The 17,673-nt window shown below is 27.8% G+C and overlaps 1 protein-coding gene across 2 annotated transcripts in view; it reads left to right on the top strand.

Annotated features, from left to right (window-relative positions):
- Positions 1–17,673, top strand: part of sn (fascin domain-containing protein singed) — a 134,445-nt gene that overhangs the window by 11,255 nt on the left and 105,517 nt on the right. For both annotated transcript variants that reach the window (XM_075302487.1, XM_075302486.1), the window contains exon 3: positions 9,193–9,228. The gene's annotated coding sequence lies outside the window, so the exon portion shown is untranslated. The remainder of the gene's footprint in view (positions 1–9,192; positions 9,229–17,673) is intronic.

The following is a 17,673-nucleotide window of genomic DNA, read 5'->3' as shown; positions in this document are numbered from 1 at the left end:
AAAATTTTCTATAGAAATAAAAGGTTGACAAAATATTCTATGGAAATAAAATTTTCACAAAATTTTCTATGGAAATAAAATTTTCACAAAATTTCTATAGAAATAAAATCTTGCCTTGCCAACATTTTCTATGGATATAAAATTTTGACAAAATTTTCTATAGAAATACAATTTTGACAAAATTTTCGACAGAAATACAATTTTGACAAAATTTTCTATAGAAACAAAATTTAAAAAAATTTTCTATAGAAATAAAATTTTGACAAAATTTTCGATAGAAATACAATTTTGACAAAATTTTCTATAGAAACAAAATTTAAAAAAATTTTCTATAGAAATAAAATCTTGCCAAAATTTTCTATAGATGCAACATTTTGCCGTAATTTTCTATAGAAATAAAATTTTGGCAAAATTTTCTATGGAAATAAAAGGTTGACAAAAATTTTCTATAGAAATAAAATTTTAACAAAATTTTCTATTAAAATAAAATTTTGACAAAATTTTTTTGAGAAAAAGAGAATTATCTTTTCTTGTTTCTTGCTTAATTATACAATTCTCAGTTTTTTGTAAATGATTGTTTATTATAAGTATTCAACATCTTTTTTGCACACCTTATGTATTATTATGTATGAATATTGTATGCAACTCTAGAGAGTAGTCCACTGTAATTATTTTATTTTGGCCAAATAGGCTTAGAATTACATGTTCTGAATGAATGAATAAATAAATAAAATAAAATTTTGTCAAAATTTTCCATAGAAATAAAATGTTGACAAAATTTTTTAGAGAAATAAAAATTTGAAAAAATTTCTATAGAAATAAAATGTTGACAAAATTTTCTCTAGAAATAAAATTTTGGCAAAATTTTTTTAGGGAAATAAAAATTTGACAAAATTTTCCTTAGAATTAAAATTTTGACAAAATTTTCTATAGAAATAAAATTTTGACAAAATTTTCTATAGACATAAAATTATGACAAAATTTTTTAGAGAAATAAAATTTTTAACAAAATTTTCTATAGAAATACAATTTTGACAACATTTTCTATAGAAATAAAATTTTGACAAAATTTTCTATAGAAATAAATTTTATTTCTAAAATAAATAAAATCAAAATTGTTTTCAATGTTTGAAAAGAATTCCGTGTTTTGAAAAGTTTTCACAAAATTTTACGATAGGAAATTAAATTTCCTTTGTTCTCATTTTGTAACTCGAAACTATTTTTCTCTGATTTATAGCACAATTTACGAATGGGCAAATTCTGGGCTCCATTGAACAAGGCAAAAAAAAATCCCAAACCAATTAGCACTTCCTTAGGCAAACCATACGATCTGTACTCTCTGAATATATGCATTATAGAGTTTTTTTTTAAAGAATTTTTACTCAACAATTTGATGGTTTCCGTTTAAATGCCGGATATAAAAATATGAACGTACGTACTAACATGGGACGTGGGGAGGTTCAGATATTGGAAGCCTGAGTTTATTTTTCTGTTAGCGTATGCAAGGCATAGAGCTTGCCAGGTAATACAAAGCAATGCAAGTCAAGTTATTGATGATGACATTTCAGTAGTTAAGAAGGGAATATACAGACATAGACGGACAAACGGAGGGCTGTTGGTTGGACGTTGTAAGTCGAACAACAAAGTGTGCATTTCAAAGGCGTTTTAATGGTTTCTTGAGACACATCAACGACTTATGTTCATCGAATGCATTTATGCATTTTAAATGCTTGCACTTTATTGGTATTTTTGTATTGGTGGTTGTGTTATTCCCACTTTCCAGTCAGGAACTTCAACATACTCGTTCAGTTTATCGCTACCGATGGTTACCGGTTGCAGTACAGGGTTTTCATTTCATTTCTTTTGTTTAGTTTATGTTTGGATTTAAGGAAATGTCAAAGAACTTCTGTCAACCAATCCCTTTGGAGTGAAACGATAATAATAATTGTGATGTGCTGGCAGCAGAAGAGGTGAGACATGGAGCAGGGAGCAAACTGCATATGTTTTTTTATATTTGTCGAGTGGTTTGGTCGTTGGAATTTAAATGCTTGACGCGCACAAAAAGGCTTGAGGTTTATACTATGGTCGGAACTATGGACTCGATTTAGCAAAATGAAGTCGTTGTCCAACATTCAATAGTATGACGATAATGTGCATACGCCCTTGAAATTTTAGTGCTATTTTTAAAACTAGAATTTCATATTTTTTCCTTGTGTAAAAGATGCGAAAGATGAAATGTAGAAAACGTAGACATAAACATTGTGGTAATCTTAGGTGTTAACACTGGAATGAATACCAAGTAGATGCCTAAGGCAAGTTTTTTTGTATATTGTATGTCCTCTGTATAATATTTTACCTTTTTGGTAAGGCAGCCATAATTTGGAAGCTATGAAATGATCATAAATTGTCATCATCTTGGGAAATCCTTTTTACAGATTTCGTAGGCTTTAAGGACCTTTAGACAAAACGCTGAGGAAGGCGAAAAGTCCAACAGTTTGACAAGGAATGTGAGAGGTTCAATTTTCTATAGAAAAACAATTTTGACAAAATAATCAATAGAAATAAAATTTGTCTATATATATAAAATGTGGACAGCCTTTTGTATAGCAATAAAATTTGGACAACATTTTTTATAGAAATAAATTGGGCAATCTTTTCTGTAGAATTGAAATTTTGACAAAATTGTCCAAAAATAAAATTTTGAGAAAATTTGCTAAAAAATGAAATTTGGCAAAATTTTCTATAGAAATAAAATGTTGACAAAATTGTCTATAAAAATAAAATTTTGACAAAATTCTCTTTAGAAATAAAATGTTGACAAAATATTCTATAGAAATAAAATTTTGACAAAATTCTCTATAGAAATAAAATTTTGACAACATTTTCTATAGAAATAAAATTTTTCTATAGATGTAAAATTTGGATAACATTTTTTTTTTTAATTTAATAAAATTTTCTATAGCAGTAAAATTTTGACAAAATTTTCTATAGAAATAAAATATTGACAAAATTTTCTATAGAACTAAAATTTTGACAAAATTTTCTATAGAAATAAAATTTTGACAAAATTGTCTATAGAAATAAAATTTTGACAAAATTTTCTATAGAACTAAAATTTTGACTAACTTTTCTATAGAAATAACATTTTTCTATAGATGTAAAATTTGGACAACATTTTTTTTTAAATTTAATAAATTTTTTTATAGAACTAAAATTTTGACAAAATTTTCTATAGAAATAAAATTTTGACCAAATTTTCTATAGAACTAAAATTTTGACAAAATTTTCTATAGAAATAAAATTTTGACAAGCATTTCTATAGAAATATAATTATGACAAAATTTTCTATAGAAATAAAATTATGACAAAATTTTCTATAGAAATAAAATTTTGACAAAATTTTCTATAGAAATAAAATTTTGACAAAATTTTCTATAGAAATAAAATTTTGAGAAAATTTTCCATAGAAATAAAATTTTGAAAAAAATTTCTTAGAAATAAAATTTTGAAAAAATTTTCTATAGAATTAAAATTTTGAAAAAAATTTTCTATAGAATTAAAATTTTGACAAAATTTTCTATAGAATTAAAATTTTGAAAAAAATTTTTCTATAGAAATAAAATTTTGACAAAATTTTCTATAGAAATAAAATTTTGACAAAATGTTCTATAGAAATAAAATTTTGACAAAATTTTCTATAGAAATAAAATTTTGACAATTTTCTACTGAATTAAAATTTTGACAAAATTTTCTATAGAAATAAAATTTTGACAAAATTTTCTATTGAAATGAAATTATGACAAAATTTTATATAGAAATAAAATTTTGACAAAATTTTCTATAGCAATAACATTTTGACAAAATTTTCTATAGAAATAAAATTTTGACAAAATTTTCTATAGAAATAAAATGTAAAAAAAAATTTCTATAGAAATAAAATTTTGAAAACATTTTCTATTGAAATAAAATTTTGACAACATTTTCAATAGAAATAAAATTTTGACAAAATTTTCTATAGAAATGAAATTTTGACAAAATTTTCTATAGAAATAAAATTTTGACAAAATTTTCTATAGAAATAAAATTTTGACAAAAGTTGCTAAAAAAATAAGAATATAATATAAATATTAAATAAAATATAAATATTATTTTTCGAATAAAACAACTTTTTTTATAATAACCACAAAAATTCACAAAAATGATCAACCAGTTCAAAAGGAGATTTTTGTAAATTTTTGTTAATTTTTTTTTTAAATTTTGTTAGATTATTTTTGGCACGAGTGGCAACAAAAAGTATGCCTTTTATGGTTTGTGACACTTTTCGTGCCACTTTCTAGAAACTCTCAACGGTAAAGCTGATGCCAAATTAATTGTAGAACCCATGAAGTCTCATTTTGCTCTTTTTAATTTATTTCAAGGGTTTGTATCCTGTTTTTATGCACTTTTCGAGTCCAACAAATCTTCAGCCGCATTAAAGATTATCATAATATTTATGTATGGACATTTGCATTTATAATCTTATGGCACCCACAACAATATAAAATGTTCCTGTGAATATATTAGCCTTTATGAGACCATATGCAATATCCGGTTGCGACTGTATATCACCACATGACTACTAGTGGTACAAAAGGAGCATTGCTTTTACCATATGACTATTTATAGTGCTTCTCTCCCCCACCTTTATTGACAAAAACAACAATGCATTCATCTGGCTACTATCGTCAAGCCATATATGAGATGACTATGACTCAGAGTCGGGTTGGTTTAAATTCACTTTCGGCTGGGTAGCGTGCAAATTTGTTTATAGCAGATACACTCATATTTGGTGTCTATCTATCCCTCCTTGAATCATGAAGACCAGGAGTTGTGTTGAAGTTATTTTGCAATAGTTTTTGTACTGCACGCGGGGATTCGTGTTTTTTTTTTTGTTGCCCAAGTTAGATTTTGGCGCCCGACATTTTTTTGACATTGTTTTGCCATTCAACTCGATCCGACTTCTGGGATATACCGACCGACTCTTGAAGACCTATGAAGGCGGACAGACATCCAACATGTGTCAGCACAACACACATGTAAGATTTAACCTCCTCTTTGATTCCAAACATGGCTTGATGTTATTTTCAAGTTGTCGTCTCCCATATAAAGGATGGCAACTTGATGCATTTTACGTACTATGTAGGAGACATTAATAGCAAGCGGCCAGAGGCTGTTGTCTGTTCGAGAGACAGGAGACACATATATAGCTCCATTTGTGTTTTTGTTTGTTGGTGTATGGAGAAAACTTTGAACTTTTACAGAAAATCTTGTTTGTTATATGTCATGTTTTCATTGCGGGTTATATTTATACTAAAAACATCTAAGGAAGTAACTGAAAATTGATATTTATTTTTGTTTTCAATAATTTAGATTTGATTTTTATTTTTCTTCTATTTTGTCCATTTATATACATTTTAAAATAAATTATTTATAGTGTATTATTCTTTAAATTTATGGAAATACATATCATATAAATTAGAAATAAATATACATATGCACCATGAAAGAAAATGTAAAATTTTGGTGACATTTTCTATAAAAATAAAATTTTGACAGAATTTTCTATAGAAGTAAAATTTTGACAAAATTTTCTATAAAAATAAAATTTTTACAAAAGTTTCTATAGAAGTAAAATTTTGACAAATTTTTCTATAAAAATAAAATTTTGACAAAATTTTCTACTAAAAGAAAATTTTGACAAAATTTTCTATAGAAGTATAATTTTGACAACATTTTCTATAAAAATAAAATTTTGAATGAATTTTCTATAGAAGTAAAATTTTGACAAACTTTTCTATAGAAATAAAATTTTGAAAGAATTTTCTATAGAAGTAAAATTTTGATAAACTTTTCTATAGAAATAAAATTTTGACAAAATTTTCTATAGAAGTAAAATTTTGACAAAATTTTCTATAGAACTAAAATTGTGAGAAAATGTTGTATAGAAGTAAAATTTTGACGAAATTTTCTATAGAAGTAAAATTCTGAGAAAATTTTCTATAGAAATAAAATTTTGACAAAATTTTCTATAAAAATAAAGTTTTTAAAAAATTTTATATAGAAATGAAATTTTGACAAAATTTTCTATAAAAGTAAAATTTTGACAAATTTTTATATAAAAATAAAATTTTGACAAAATTTTCTATAGAAGTAAAATTTTGACGAAATTTTCTATAGAAATAAAATTTTGAGAAAATTTTCTATAGAAGTAAAATTTTGGCAAAGTTTTCTATAAAAATAAAATTTTGACAGAATTTTCTATAGAAAACAAATTTTTTATAGAAGTAAAATTTTGGCACATTTTTCTATAAAAAAAAAAAAATTTGACATAATTTTCTATAAATACAATTTGACAAAATTTTCTATAGAAATAAAATTTTGCAAAAATTTTCTATTGGAATAAAATGTTGACAAAATTTTCTACAGAAATAAAATTTGACAAAATTTTCTTCTATAGAAGTAAAATTTTGAATATTTTTTTATAAAAATAAAAAATAAATATTTGAACCATTTTGTAAATTGTTACTCTGTTTTTAAACCAACTCTGTTACTCTGTTTTTAAACCAACCATCTTGCAGTCTACAGGGCTTTGTCCAAATAAATTTGACAAACATTCTTTTCTAAACAAAATTTTCTATACATTCTTTTCTAAACAATTTTTTCTAAACAAAATTTTCTATAGAAATAAAATTTTGAAAGAATTTGGACAAAATTTTCTATAAAACTAAAATTTGGACAAAATTTTCTATATAAATTAAATTTTTACTAAATTTTCAATAGAAGTAGGTTAGGTTAGGTTAAGTTAGGTGGCAGCCCGATGTATCAGGCTCACAAACTATTCAGTCCATTGTGATACCACATTGGTGAACTTCTCTCTTATCACTGAGTGCTGCCCGATTCCATGTTAAGCTCAATGACAAGGGACCTCCTTTTTATAGCCCAATCCGAACGGCGTTCCACATTCCAGTGAAACCACTTAGAGAAGGTTTGAAACCCTCAGAAATGTCACCAGCATTACTGAGGTGGGATAATCCACCGCTGAAAATTTTTTTGGTGTTCGCTCGAAGCAGGAATCGAACCCACGACCTTGTGTATGCAAGGCGGGCATGCTAACCATTGCACCACGGTGGCTCTATAGAAATAAAATTTTAACAAAATTTTCTATAGACGTAAAATGTTGACAGAATTTTATATAAAAGTAAAATTTGGACAAAATTTCCTATTAATGAAAATTTTGACAACATGTTCTATAGAAGTAAAATTTTGACAAAATTTTCTATAGAAGTAAAATTTTGACAAAAGTTTCTATAGAAATAAAATTTTGAAAGAATTTTCTATAGAAGTAAAATTTTGACAAACTTTTCTATAGAAGTAAAATTTTGACAAACTTTTCTATAGAAATAAAATTTTGACAAAATTTTCTATAAAAGTAAAATTTTGACAAAATGTTCTATAAAACTAAAATTTTGACAAAATTTTCTTAGAAAACAAATTTTATATAGAGAACAAATTTTGACAAAATTTTCTATAGAAGTAAAATGTTGACACATTTTTCTATAAAAATAAAATTTTGACAGAATTTTCTAGAAATACAATTTGACAAAATTTTCTATAGAAATAAAATTTCCCAAACATTTTCTATAGAAATAAAATGTTGACAAACATTTTCTATAGAAATAAAATTTTGCAAAAATTTTCTTTAGAAATAAAATTTTGACAAGATTTTCTATAGAAATAAAATTTTGACAAAATTTTCTATAGAACTAAAATTGTGAGAAAATGTTCTATAGAAGTAACATTTTGACGAAATTTTCTATAGAGGTAAAATTCTGAGAAAATTTTCTATAGGAGTAAAATTTTGACAAAATTTTCTATAAAAAGAAAATTTTGACAGAATTTTCTATAAAAATAAAATTTTTCTATAAAAATAATTTTCTATAGAAATTAAGTTTTGACAAAAATTTCTTTAGAAATAATATTTTGACACAATGTTCTATAGAAATACAATTCTGTAAAAAGTTTCTATAGAAATAAAATTGTGCAAAAATTTTTTATAGAAATAATATTTTGCAAAAATTTTCTATAGAAATAAAATTTTGCAAAAGTTTTCTATTGAAAAAAAGTTTTGACAAAATTTTCTATAGATGTAAAATTTTGAATAATTTTTTATAGAAATAAAAAATAAAAATTTGTACCATTTGGTAAATTGTTACACTGTTTTTAAAGTATTTGAAACAAAAAAAGTAAAAATTATTATGTAAAACTATGAAAAAAAAAGATTTATAAAAAATTGAAGAAAAATGACCTCCTGTATATTTAAAATAAATAACTTCTTTCGTAGGACATTTTTGGAAGTGCTTTTAAAGATATGCCTGTAGAACAACTTCCAAAGTTTTTTACTGGTGAGTTATCTGACTTTTAATTTAAAGAAGATTTCTTTAAATTAAAAAACGATTTTCCTTAGTCGAAAGTAATACGACTTCAATACGAGGATTCCTGTTCTAAATGTAATGAAAATAATGTTTGAAACAAAGATTATAAACTTTCTTTTAATAAAAATTTCATCATTTTAAATAACCGTTTTTTGTAGATGTATCATAGTATCAGACGGCTGTACGCTGAATTGAACAACTTTGAACATTTTTCCCTCATCATACTAAAGCAAAATTTAAATTTTTTGGCATAAAATAATTTTATTTTCAATGCCTTATTTTTATTTGTCTGAGTTGTATGTTAAATTGGAGTACACCCAAAGAACAAATACTTTCCTACAGAAAGAAATTTAAGACAAACGATATTCCTCTTTCTTATGCAGTAAGTTTAGTTTTTATTTGGAGCCAATAAACTCGAATTCAAGATAAGCGATTCAACGATTATCACGTAAACTTTTGCAAATAAAATTTGTTAACACCAAGAGAAAAATTTGTTCTTCAGAAAAGAAAACTGTTCTTTTGGTATAGATGAGAAAAGATACCGATACTAATGTCATTAATGAAATATATTTTGAATATAAAGCTGATACCTTGGAAAAACCTTTTTAAATATGCCTTGCTTTTTTCATAACTGAAAATATCAATTCTATTTGTTTTTATTTCTCTTTATTTTAAAATTTCATTTTTAACTAATTTATATAATTTTTTTTTTCTATTACAGCAAAATTCTTGGTATATTGCCAGTGAAAGAGTTCAGGTATGTGAAATTTGTAGAGTAGATTGTTCTCTAGATTGACAATTTATCAAAATCGAAGAATCCTCGAAGAATGCAAAATAAATGCTTTCAATTAAATTATCAAAAAAAAAAACATGCCGAGTTTTTGATAAAAAAAAAAAATAAAATAAATAAATACCATCGCAAACAATTTGTCGTAATTAAGTGCTTGAATTATATCGTACTGGTGGAGATAGGCCAAATGTCAAGAATTACAACGAGATAAGAGTTTCAAATAATTATAGAATTTACTCCATTGCCATTAATATCATCGAAGTCACATGTCGACAACATTATGGGCTGCATATTTTCATCATTTTATCTCTTAGTGAAAATGAGACCCATGTGTTTTATTTCAATTCCAAGAGTCTGGCAGTAGGGTGGCGCTGCCTTAAGGAATGTCAATGTATGAATGATTGTTTCGTTTTTTTTTTTTTTTATGAATGATGCATAAGATGAAGTTTTACTGGGCGCAGGAAGAATTTAAATGGAACAAACACAAAATGTTAAAGACCTTTTGAGTTGTAAATGCCATGGGGGAGAGAACGAGTAAAGTATGAATGAATCACATCTTTTATAAATACTTGTGTGCAAAGCTTCCTGAAAAGGTTTTTGCATATAAGACCTAAGACATATAAGGGGAAGACATTTTTGGTATGAAGAAAATAAAATAAATCCACTGCCGGAATGGTAAAGAATTTGCATACATATGTAGTTGGAGCATTGACCGAAGTGAAGTTGTATTCCAGTACGGATAGTGGCCATATTGTATCTTCTGATATTACTTTCAGAGCTATTCCATCATAACAGGTTGGCTGATAAGTCCCCGGTCTAACAAAGAAAAACACATTTATTTGTCAAAATTCGAGCAATGCAACGATTATAACGACCTTCCACTTTTTTGATACCATTTTGGTAGTACTCCTTCGGTTTTGCCTCAAAATTCAGTTTCGGCGATCACCTCCTTATTGCAGCCAAATTTTTTCCCTGCGAGCATCCTTTTGAGGTCTGAGAACAAGAAAAAGTCGCTGGGGGCCAGATCTGGAGAATACGATGGGTGGAGAAGCAATTCGAAGCCCAATTCATGAATTTTTGCCATCGTTCTCAATGACTTGTGGCACGGTGCGTTGTCTTGGTGGAACAACACTTTTTTCTTCTTCATATGGGGCCGTTTTACCGCGATTTCGACCTTCAAACGCTCTACTAACGCCATCTAATAGTCACTGTTGATGGTTTTTCATTTCTCAAGATAATCGATAAAAATTATTCCATGTGCATCGCAAAAAACAGAGGCCATTACTTTGCCTTTTGAGTCTTTCCACGCTTCGGAGACGGTTGACCGGTCGCTGTCCACTCAGCCGACTGTCGATTGGACTCAGGTGTGTAGTGATGGAGCCATGTTTCATCCATTGTCACATATCGACGGAAAAACTCGGGTGTATTACGAGTTAACAGCTGCAAACACCGCTCAGAATCATCAACACGTTGTTGTTTTTGGTCAAATGTGAGCTCGCGCGGCCCCCATTTTGCACAGAGCTTCCGCATATCCAAATATTGATGAATGATATGACCAACACGTTCCTTTGATATCTTTAAGGCCTCTGCTATCTCGATCAACTTCATTTTACGGTCATTCAAAATCATTTTGTGGATTTTTTTGATGTTTTCTTCGGTAACCACCTCTTTCGGGCGACCACTGCTTTCTCCGTCCTCCGTGCTCACTTCACCACGCTTGAATTTTGCATACCAATCATTTATTGTTGATTTCCCTGGGGCAGAGTCCGGAAACTCATTATCACGCCAAGTTTTTGCTTCCACCGTATTTTTCCCTTCAGAAAACAGTATTTTATCAAAACACGAAATTCCTTTTTTCCATTTTTTTCACAATAACAAAAGTTGCTTCACAAAAGACGCTCTATCTCACAAACTAATTGACTTACAGACGTCAAATTTTGACACGAATCATTTGAAGGTTGGTACTATATAAAAAAATATGCATTTAATACTAGCGACACCATCTATGTGTCAGACCGGGGACTTATGAGCCAACCTGTTATGTTAATATGTTAGAACATATTAATATGCTTAGATGCAATCATATATTAATTTAGAAATAGCCTATAAACATATATGTGTTTAGAAAGAGAGATCTAGAGAGTATGCTGCAAGTAAAATAATGGAAGTAACCAATTGGCGCCTTAAAAATATATCCACACAAAGAAAATTTCATTAAAATTTTTTTTCAAAATTTTATTTCTATAGAAAATTTTGTCAAAATTTTATTTTTATAGAAAATTTTGTCAAAATTTTATTTCTATAGAAAATTTTGTCAAAATTTTATTTCTATAGAAAATTTTGTCAAAATTTTATTTCTATAGAAAATTTTGTCAACATTTTATTTCTATAGAAAAATTTGTCAACATTTTATTTCTATAGAAAAATTTGTCAACATTTTATTTCTATAGAAAATTTTGTCAAAATTTTATTTCGTTTTGTTTTGTTATTGTTGGTTTGTACTTCAATCATATTTGTTGTTTTGATCTCAGCTTAAAAACCATTGCGTTGACTAAACTACTGCGTTGACTATAGAACGTTTTGTCAACATTTTTTTCTATACAAAATTTTGTTAAAATTTTATATCTATAGAAAATTTTGTTAAAATTTTATTTCTATAGAAAATTTTGTTAAAATTTTATTTCTATAGAAAATTTTGTCAAAATTTTATTTCTATAGAAATTTTTGTCAAAATTTTATTTCTGTAGAAAATTTTCTCACGATTTAGTTTCTATAGAAATTTTATTCAAAATTTTTCTTCTATAGAAAAAGTCGTCAATTTTTTTTTCTAGAAAATTATTTCTATAGAAAATTTTGACAAAATTTAATTTCTGTGAAAAACTTTATTAAAATTTTATTTTGTCAAAATTTCATTTCTATAGAAAATTTGTCAAACTTTTATTTCTATCGAAATTTATCGCAAAATTTTATTTTCTTATAAAATTTTTACAGCATTTTCTTCCTACACAAAATGTTGCATAATTTTGTATTTATACAGAAGGAGCCACCGTGGTGCAATGGTTAGGTTAGGTTAGGTTTGGCTTCGACCAAACACCAAAAAGTTTTTCAGCGGTGGATTATCCCACCTCAGTAATGCTGGTGACATTTCTGAGGGTTTCAAAACTTCTCTAAGTGGTTTCACTGCAATGTGAAACGCCGTTCGGAATCGGCTATGAAAAGGAGGTCCCTTGTCATTTTGAGCTTAACATGGAATCGGGCAGCACTCAGTGATAAGAGAGAAGTTCACCAATGTGGTATCACAATGGACTGAATAGTCTAAGTTTGCCTGAAATATCGGGCTGCCACTTAACCTAACCTATCTATACAGAAAATGTTGACAATATTTTATTTCTGTATAAAATTTTGAAAAAATTACCGATTTGACGAAAATGGACCAAAATCAACCAAATTCTATTTGGTACGACCATCAGACCAAATTTAAAAATTAATAATTTTTTGGACCAAGTTTGGTCCGATCGGACCAAAATGGCACCCTGTGTTGTACTCATTCTTTCGCTTTGGCAGCTCAACAGCTGTCACCAGAGAGGGGGAAATACACGAGAACGAACGTTTTAAGCGAAACTGCAGTTTTTGTCGACGCTTCTCTCAAATATCATACAGTTTGCGTCGGCGTCACCCATCTCAGTTCTTTGCTTTACGAAACGTATGGAAAATTTCTCTAATATCATGCAGTTTTTGTCGACGCTTCTCTCAAATATCATACAGTTTGCGTCGACGTCACCCAGTTGTTCAGTTCTCTGCTTTATGAAACGTAAGGAAAATAGGATATAGAACCTACTTTGAATTTGAAATTAGAACTGCCGATGTCTTTATAACCAATTTATCAAAACAGCGCATCGAGTGCAATGTCGGTAATACCAAAGCTGCAGGCATTGTGCGACATCTATACGGTTGACATTTGTTGTTTTTGCTGACATGGATTGAAATTGCCAGATCCTTAATGAAGATGCCAAAGTTAATCCAACATAAATACCAATACCAACATTCTTTACGAAGTATACCAACATGCTTTACGAAGATTATTTATACCAGCAGCATCTGTCCAATGCGAAAGAATATTTTCCGCAATTGGACAAATCATAAACGAAAGGCGAACTCTTGTTTTACTAAAGTTGGCAAACAATTTTTTTAAATAGTAATTTTTGATTTTCTCTTTGAAAAAATTTCAAATCCATATTTCTAAGATTAATATTGATCTCTGAAAAATTGCGTAAAGATTTATACAATTATTCAAAATTTTTATTTTCCTGCGGAGCTGAAAAAAAGTCAAAATTTGGGATTCTTAAAACTCTTTTCTTATACAGATCTCAAAAAAGCTGTGGAACTAAATGATAGAACTAATTCCTCTTTAAGAGCGGATCTTAAAAATGGCATGTATTCCCTCATCTTTTAGTTATGAATTCTTTCATACAAAGAGAAGCCCGAACTATGGCCATTAGCTTTATATCACAGGGCATCGCGTATAGCGCACTAAGCCAATGGATGCTACATCTCCTTCATTCTAGTCCCATCTAGCAGAAGCTGCTCATTTTCTCGATCTAAATGTATACACAGTGGAGGAATACGATCACCTCGAATATGTTTCACGGGGAACATGGAACATTTTTATTGCAAATGTATTGTTTTCTTGCCAAACAAATACATGCTTGCCGAAATTAGATACACAATGTGAGAGAAAATAACATAGTTGCGACAAACATGTTACCTGGTCTCCATGAAAATGTAACTCATGTTACTCTCCAAACATTTTTGAAATGATCACATTTCTTCTCTGTGGGCAAACTTCTTTTGTTTGTCTTTTCCATTTTATCTTCAATCAAAATGTTTGTTGGGTTATCCCAACTCTTAACTGTTATTCATAAGACTATGTAAACATTTGGACGTTATGAATGAAATTTTGAATTTGCAAAAATGGTGTCAATGGTATAATAACAACAGCAATAATAGGTGAAAACGGTTGGAATAATTAAAACAAGATCCATTCCAATGGAATCTTGTACGTCATTGCATATTTGGCATAGAACCACTTCAACTCAGCAATTTACCATCATTAATCATTTGTAGAAGAACGACAGAAGCAAGAACAAATAATATAAACAATATGGAATCAATTATGAATGATTATCGGAAGCAGTATCACTGTACAGAGTTGTTGAAATCTGCCGAAAAAGAAAGGAAAATGTTTAAATGATTTTCATGTGGAGTTTCGAATAGTTTGTGAAAAAATAAAAATGATTGAAATTTTTCAAAATGATTGAAAACTGTTATGATAAAAAAAATGCAGATTATAATGATGTATAAAAGATGCTGACTTTGGCGAAGCTATTTATAACAATTAGATTTAAACTATCAATGCTCATTACGGTATCATAATGGTATCAAAATGGAATTTGATAGTCTAAATGTTGAGGAGCCAACTACCGAGCATATGGCGTTTTTATGTTTTATCAAAATTTTAATTACTCAAAACCCATTAAGGAAGTCTTTAGCCTTTTAATACAGTCCCACAGTATTCGATTCAATTATCTCTTTCAGACAATCTACGATAAGAGATCACACATACCTATATTGACGTCAATTAATTTCGCACTATTTCATTTCTATTCACAATGAAATAAATGACATGCAAGATCACTATAAAATCTTGCTAACTAAAAAAATCGGAGTAAAATTTGTATATCACCTTTTATTAAATTACAAATGAAGAAGAGGGACTTAATGTCTGATCTTAATGATAATGTTGGCACACGACCAAGAGACACTAGTCAGTCAGGTTTGAATTTTGTGAAACTATTCGCTCAATATGCAAGTTGAAGCTATGCTGGTGATCTATTAAATATAGCCCATGGCATTCTATATCACTTAACTTGGTTTCTTCAATTGTTTAAACAATCGTAGAACAAGAAAAGCAAATGTTTAAAAAACATGGTTTTAGAATAAAGAAAAGACAACTATAGTAAAATGGAACAAAAATCTATAAACAAGTCCCATAAATCTTAGCTGTAACATAATTTAATGCATCTTGCATCAAGGTGGTTGAAAACAGGAAATAGTGTGTCATTCCAATAATCCACCCAATGTTCTTTGGTTAAACTTAAAATACAATAGGTGAAGGAAAGAGATCTTACCATAAGAGCATCTTATTTCTATAGAAAATATTCTGAAAATTTTATTTCTATAAAAAAATTTCTCAAAACTCTATTTCTAAAGAAATTTTTTTCAAAATTTTATTTCTATAGAAAATTTTGTCAAAATTTTTATATGTAGAAAAATTTCTCAAAATTTTATTTCTATAGAAATTTTGTCAAAATTTTATTTCTATAGAAAATTTTCAGAAAACTGTTTTATAAAAAATTTTCTGAAAATTTTATTGCTATAGAAAAATTTCTGAAAATTTTATTTCTATAGAAAATATTCTGAAAATTTTATTTCTATAAAATTTTCTCAAAATTCTATTTCTATAGACAAGTTTTTCAAAATTTTATTTCTATAGAAAATTTTGTCAAAATTTTTATAAAGGGTGGTTAAATTTTCAAGGGCCGATGTTGATTTTGAATAAAACACAAACTATTAGGAAATTATAGTAATTTTATTTTATTATGATATATTGGTATTACTCAATTATGTATGGTACAAAATATCGGCCAAATGGGCGCCGCGACCTCGGTGGCACACCTCCATCCGATGGTCCAAATTTTCGATGACGCTGAGGCATAATGGAGGTTCTATGCCGTTAATGTGCCGAATTATCTCATCCTTTAGCTCTTGAATTGTTGCTGGCTTATCGACGTACACCTTTTCTTTCAAATAACCCCAAAGAAAAAAGTCCAACGGTGTCAAATCACATGATCTTGGCGGTCAGTTGACATCGCCATTACGTGAGATAACACGGCCATTGAATTTGTTGCGCAAAAGAGCCAATGTTTCGTTAGCTGTGTGGCAAGTGGCACCGTCCTGCTAAAACCACATATAGTCCAAATCCATATCTTCCAATTCGGGCCATAAAAAGTTCGTTATTATCTCACGATAGCGAACACCATTCACAGTAACTGCCTGACCGGCCTCATTTTGGAAAAAATACGGCCCGATGATGCCGCCAACCCATAAACCGCACCAAACATTCACTCTTTGTGGGTGCATTGGTTTTTCGACAATCACTCTTGGATTCTCATTCGCCCAAATGCGGCAATTCTGTTTATTGACGAATCCACTGAGGTGAAAATGTGCCTCATCACTGAAGATGATTTTCTTCGAAAAATTTCATAACAATTCTGGATAACTTTAACACGTTGTTGGATTGTGTATATCTCCATGGTTCAAATTGAGTAAGTCTGAAATAGAGAAATGTCAAATAAAATTCGGAAAAAAACTTGGCGTTTAGGTATGGTTCACATTCAACATCGGCCCTTACAATTTAACCACCCTTTATATAGAAAATTTTGTCAAAATTTTTATATATAGACAATTTTCTCAAAATTTTATTTCTGAAAATTGTATTTCTATACAAAAATTTCTGAAAATTGTATTTCTATAGAAACATTTCTGAAAATTTTATTTCTGTAGAGAATTTTGATTCTATAGAAAATTTTCGGAAAATTTTATTTCTATAGAAAATTTTCTGAAATTTTTTTTTCGATAAAACATTTACTGAAAATTGTTATCTATAGAAATTTTTCTGAAATTTTTTTTCTGAATCTTTTTCAAAATTTTATTTTTAAAGAAATTTTTCTCAAAAATGTATTTCAATAGAATTTTTTTTTTCAAAATTTTATTTCTATAGAAAATTTTCCGGAGATTTTATTTCTATATAAAATTTTCTGAAAATTTTATTTCTATAGAAAATTTTCTGCAAAATTTTATTACTGTCGAAAATTATATTTCTTTAAAAAATTTTCTTAAAATTTTATTTCTATTATATTCCATATATTTTCTGAAATTTTTATTTCCATGGAATATTTTCTGAAAATTCTATTTCTATAGAAATTTTTCTCAAAAACGTATTTCAATAGAATTTTTTTTCAAAATTTTATTTCTATAGAAAATTTTCCGGTGATTTTATTTCTATAAATTTTATGTCTACACGCAAAGAAAAAAAACGTTTGGAAAACGTGTACCGAAAACGTTTTTCTTTTGTTAGAGTTTTTTGAATTGCTTCGAAAATTTTAAACTTTTATCACCAAAAAAATTCGTTTGTTACAAAATTTTTATTTTTTCAATAAAAAAAGTTATTTTTGAAACAACAACGCAGTCCATTTCGTTTATATCAAACACTGTTCTTTTCTGACTTTTAGTCTTTAATAAGACACATTTTACAGTTCAAAATTTAATATACTACAATGTAATAATGAACAT

This window comes from Haematobia irritans, chromosome 3, assembly GCF_050003625.1.
Source record: "Haematobia irritans isolate KBUSLIRL chromosome 3, ASM5000362v1, whole genome shotgun sequence".
NCBI lineage: Eukaryota > Metazoa > Arthropoda > Insecta > Diptera > Muscidae > Haematobia > Haematobia irritans.
This window is presented reverse-complemented; position numbering and strand designations above follow the sequence as displayed.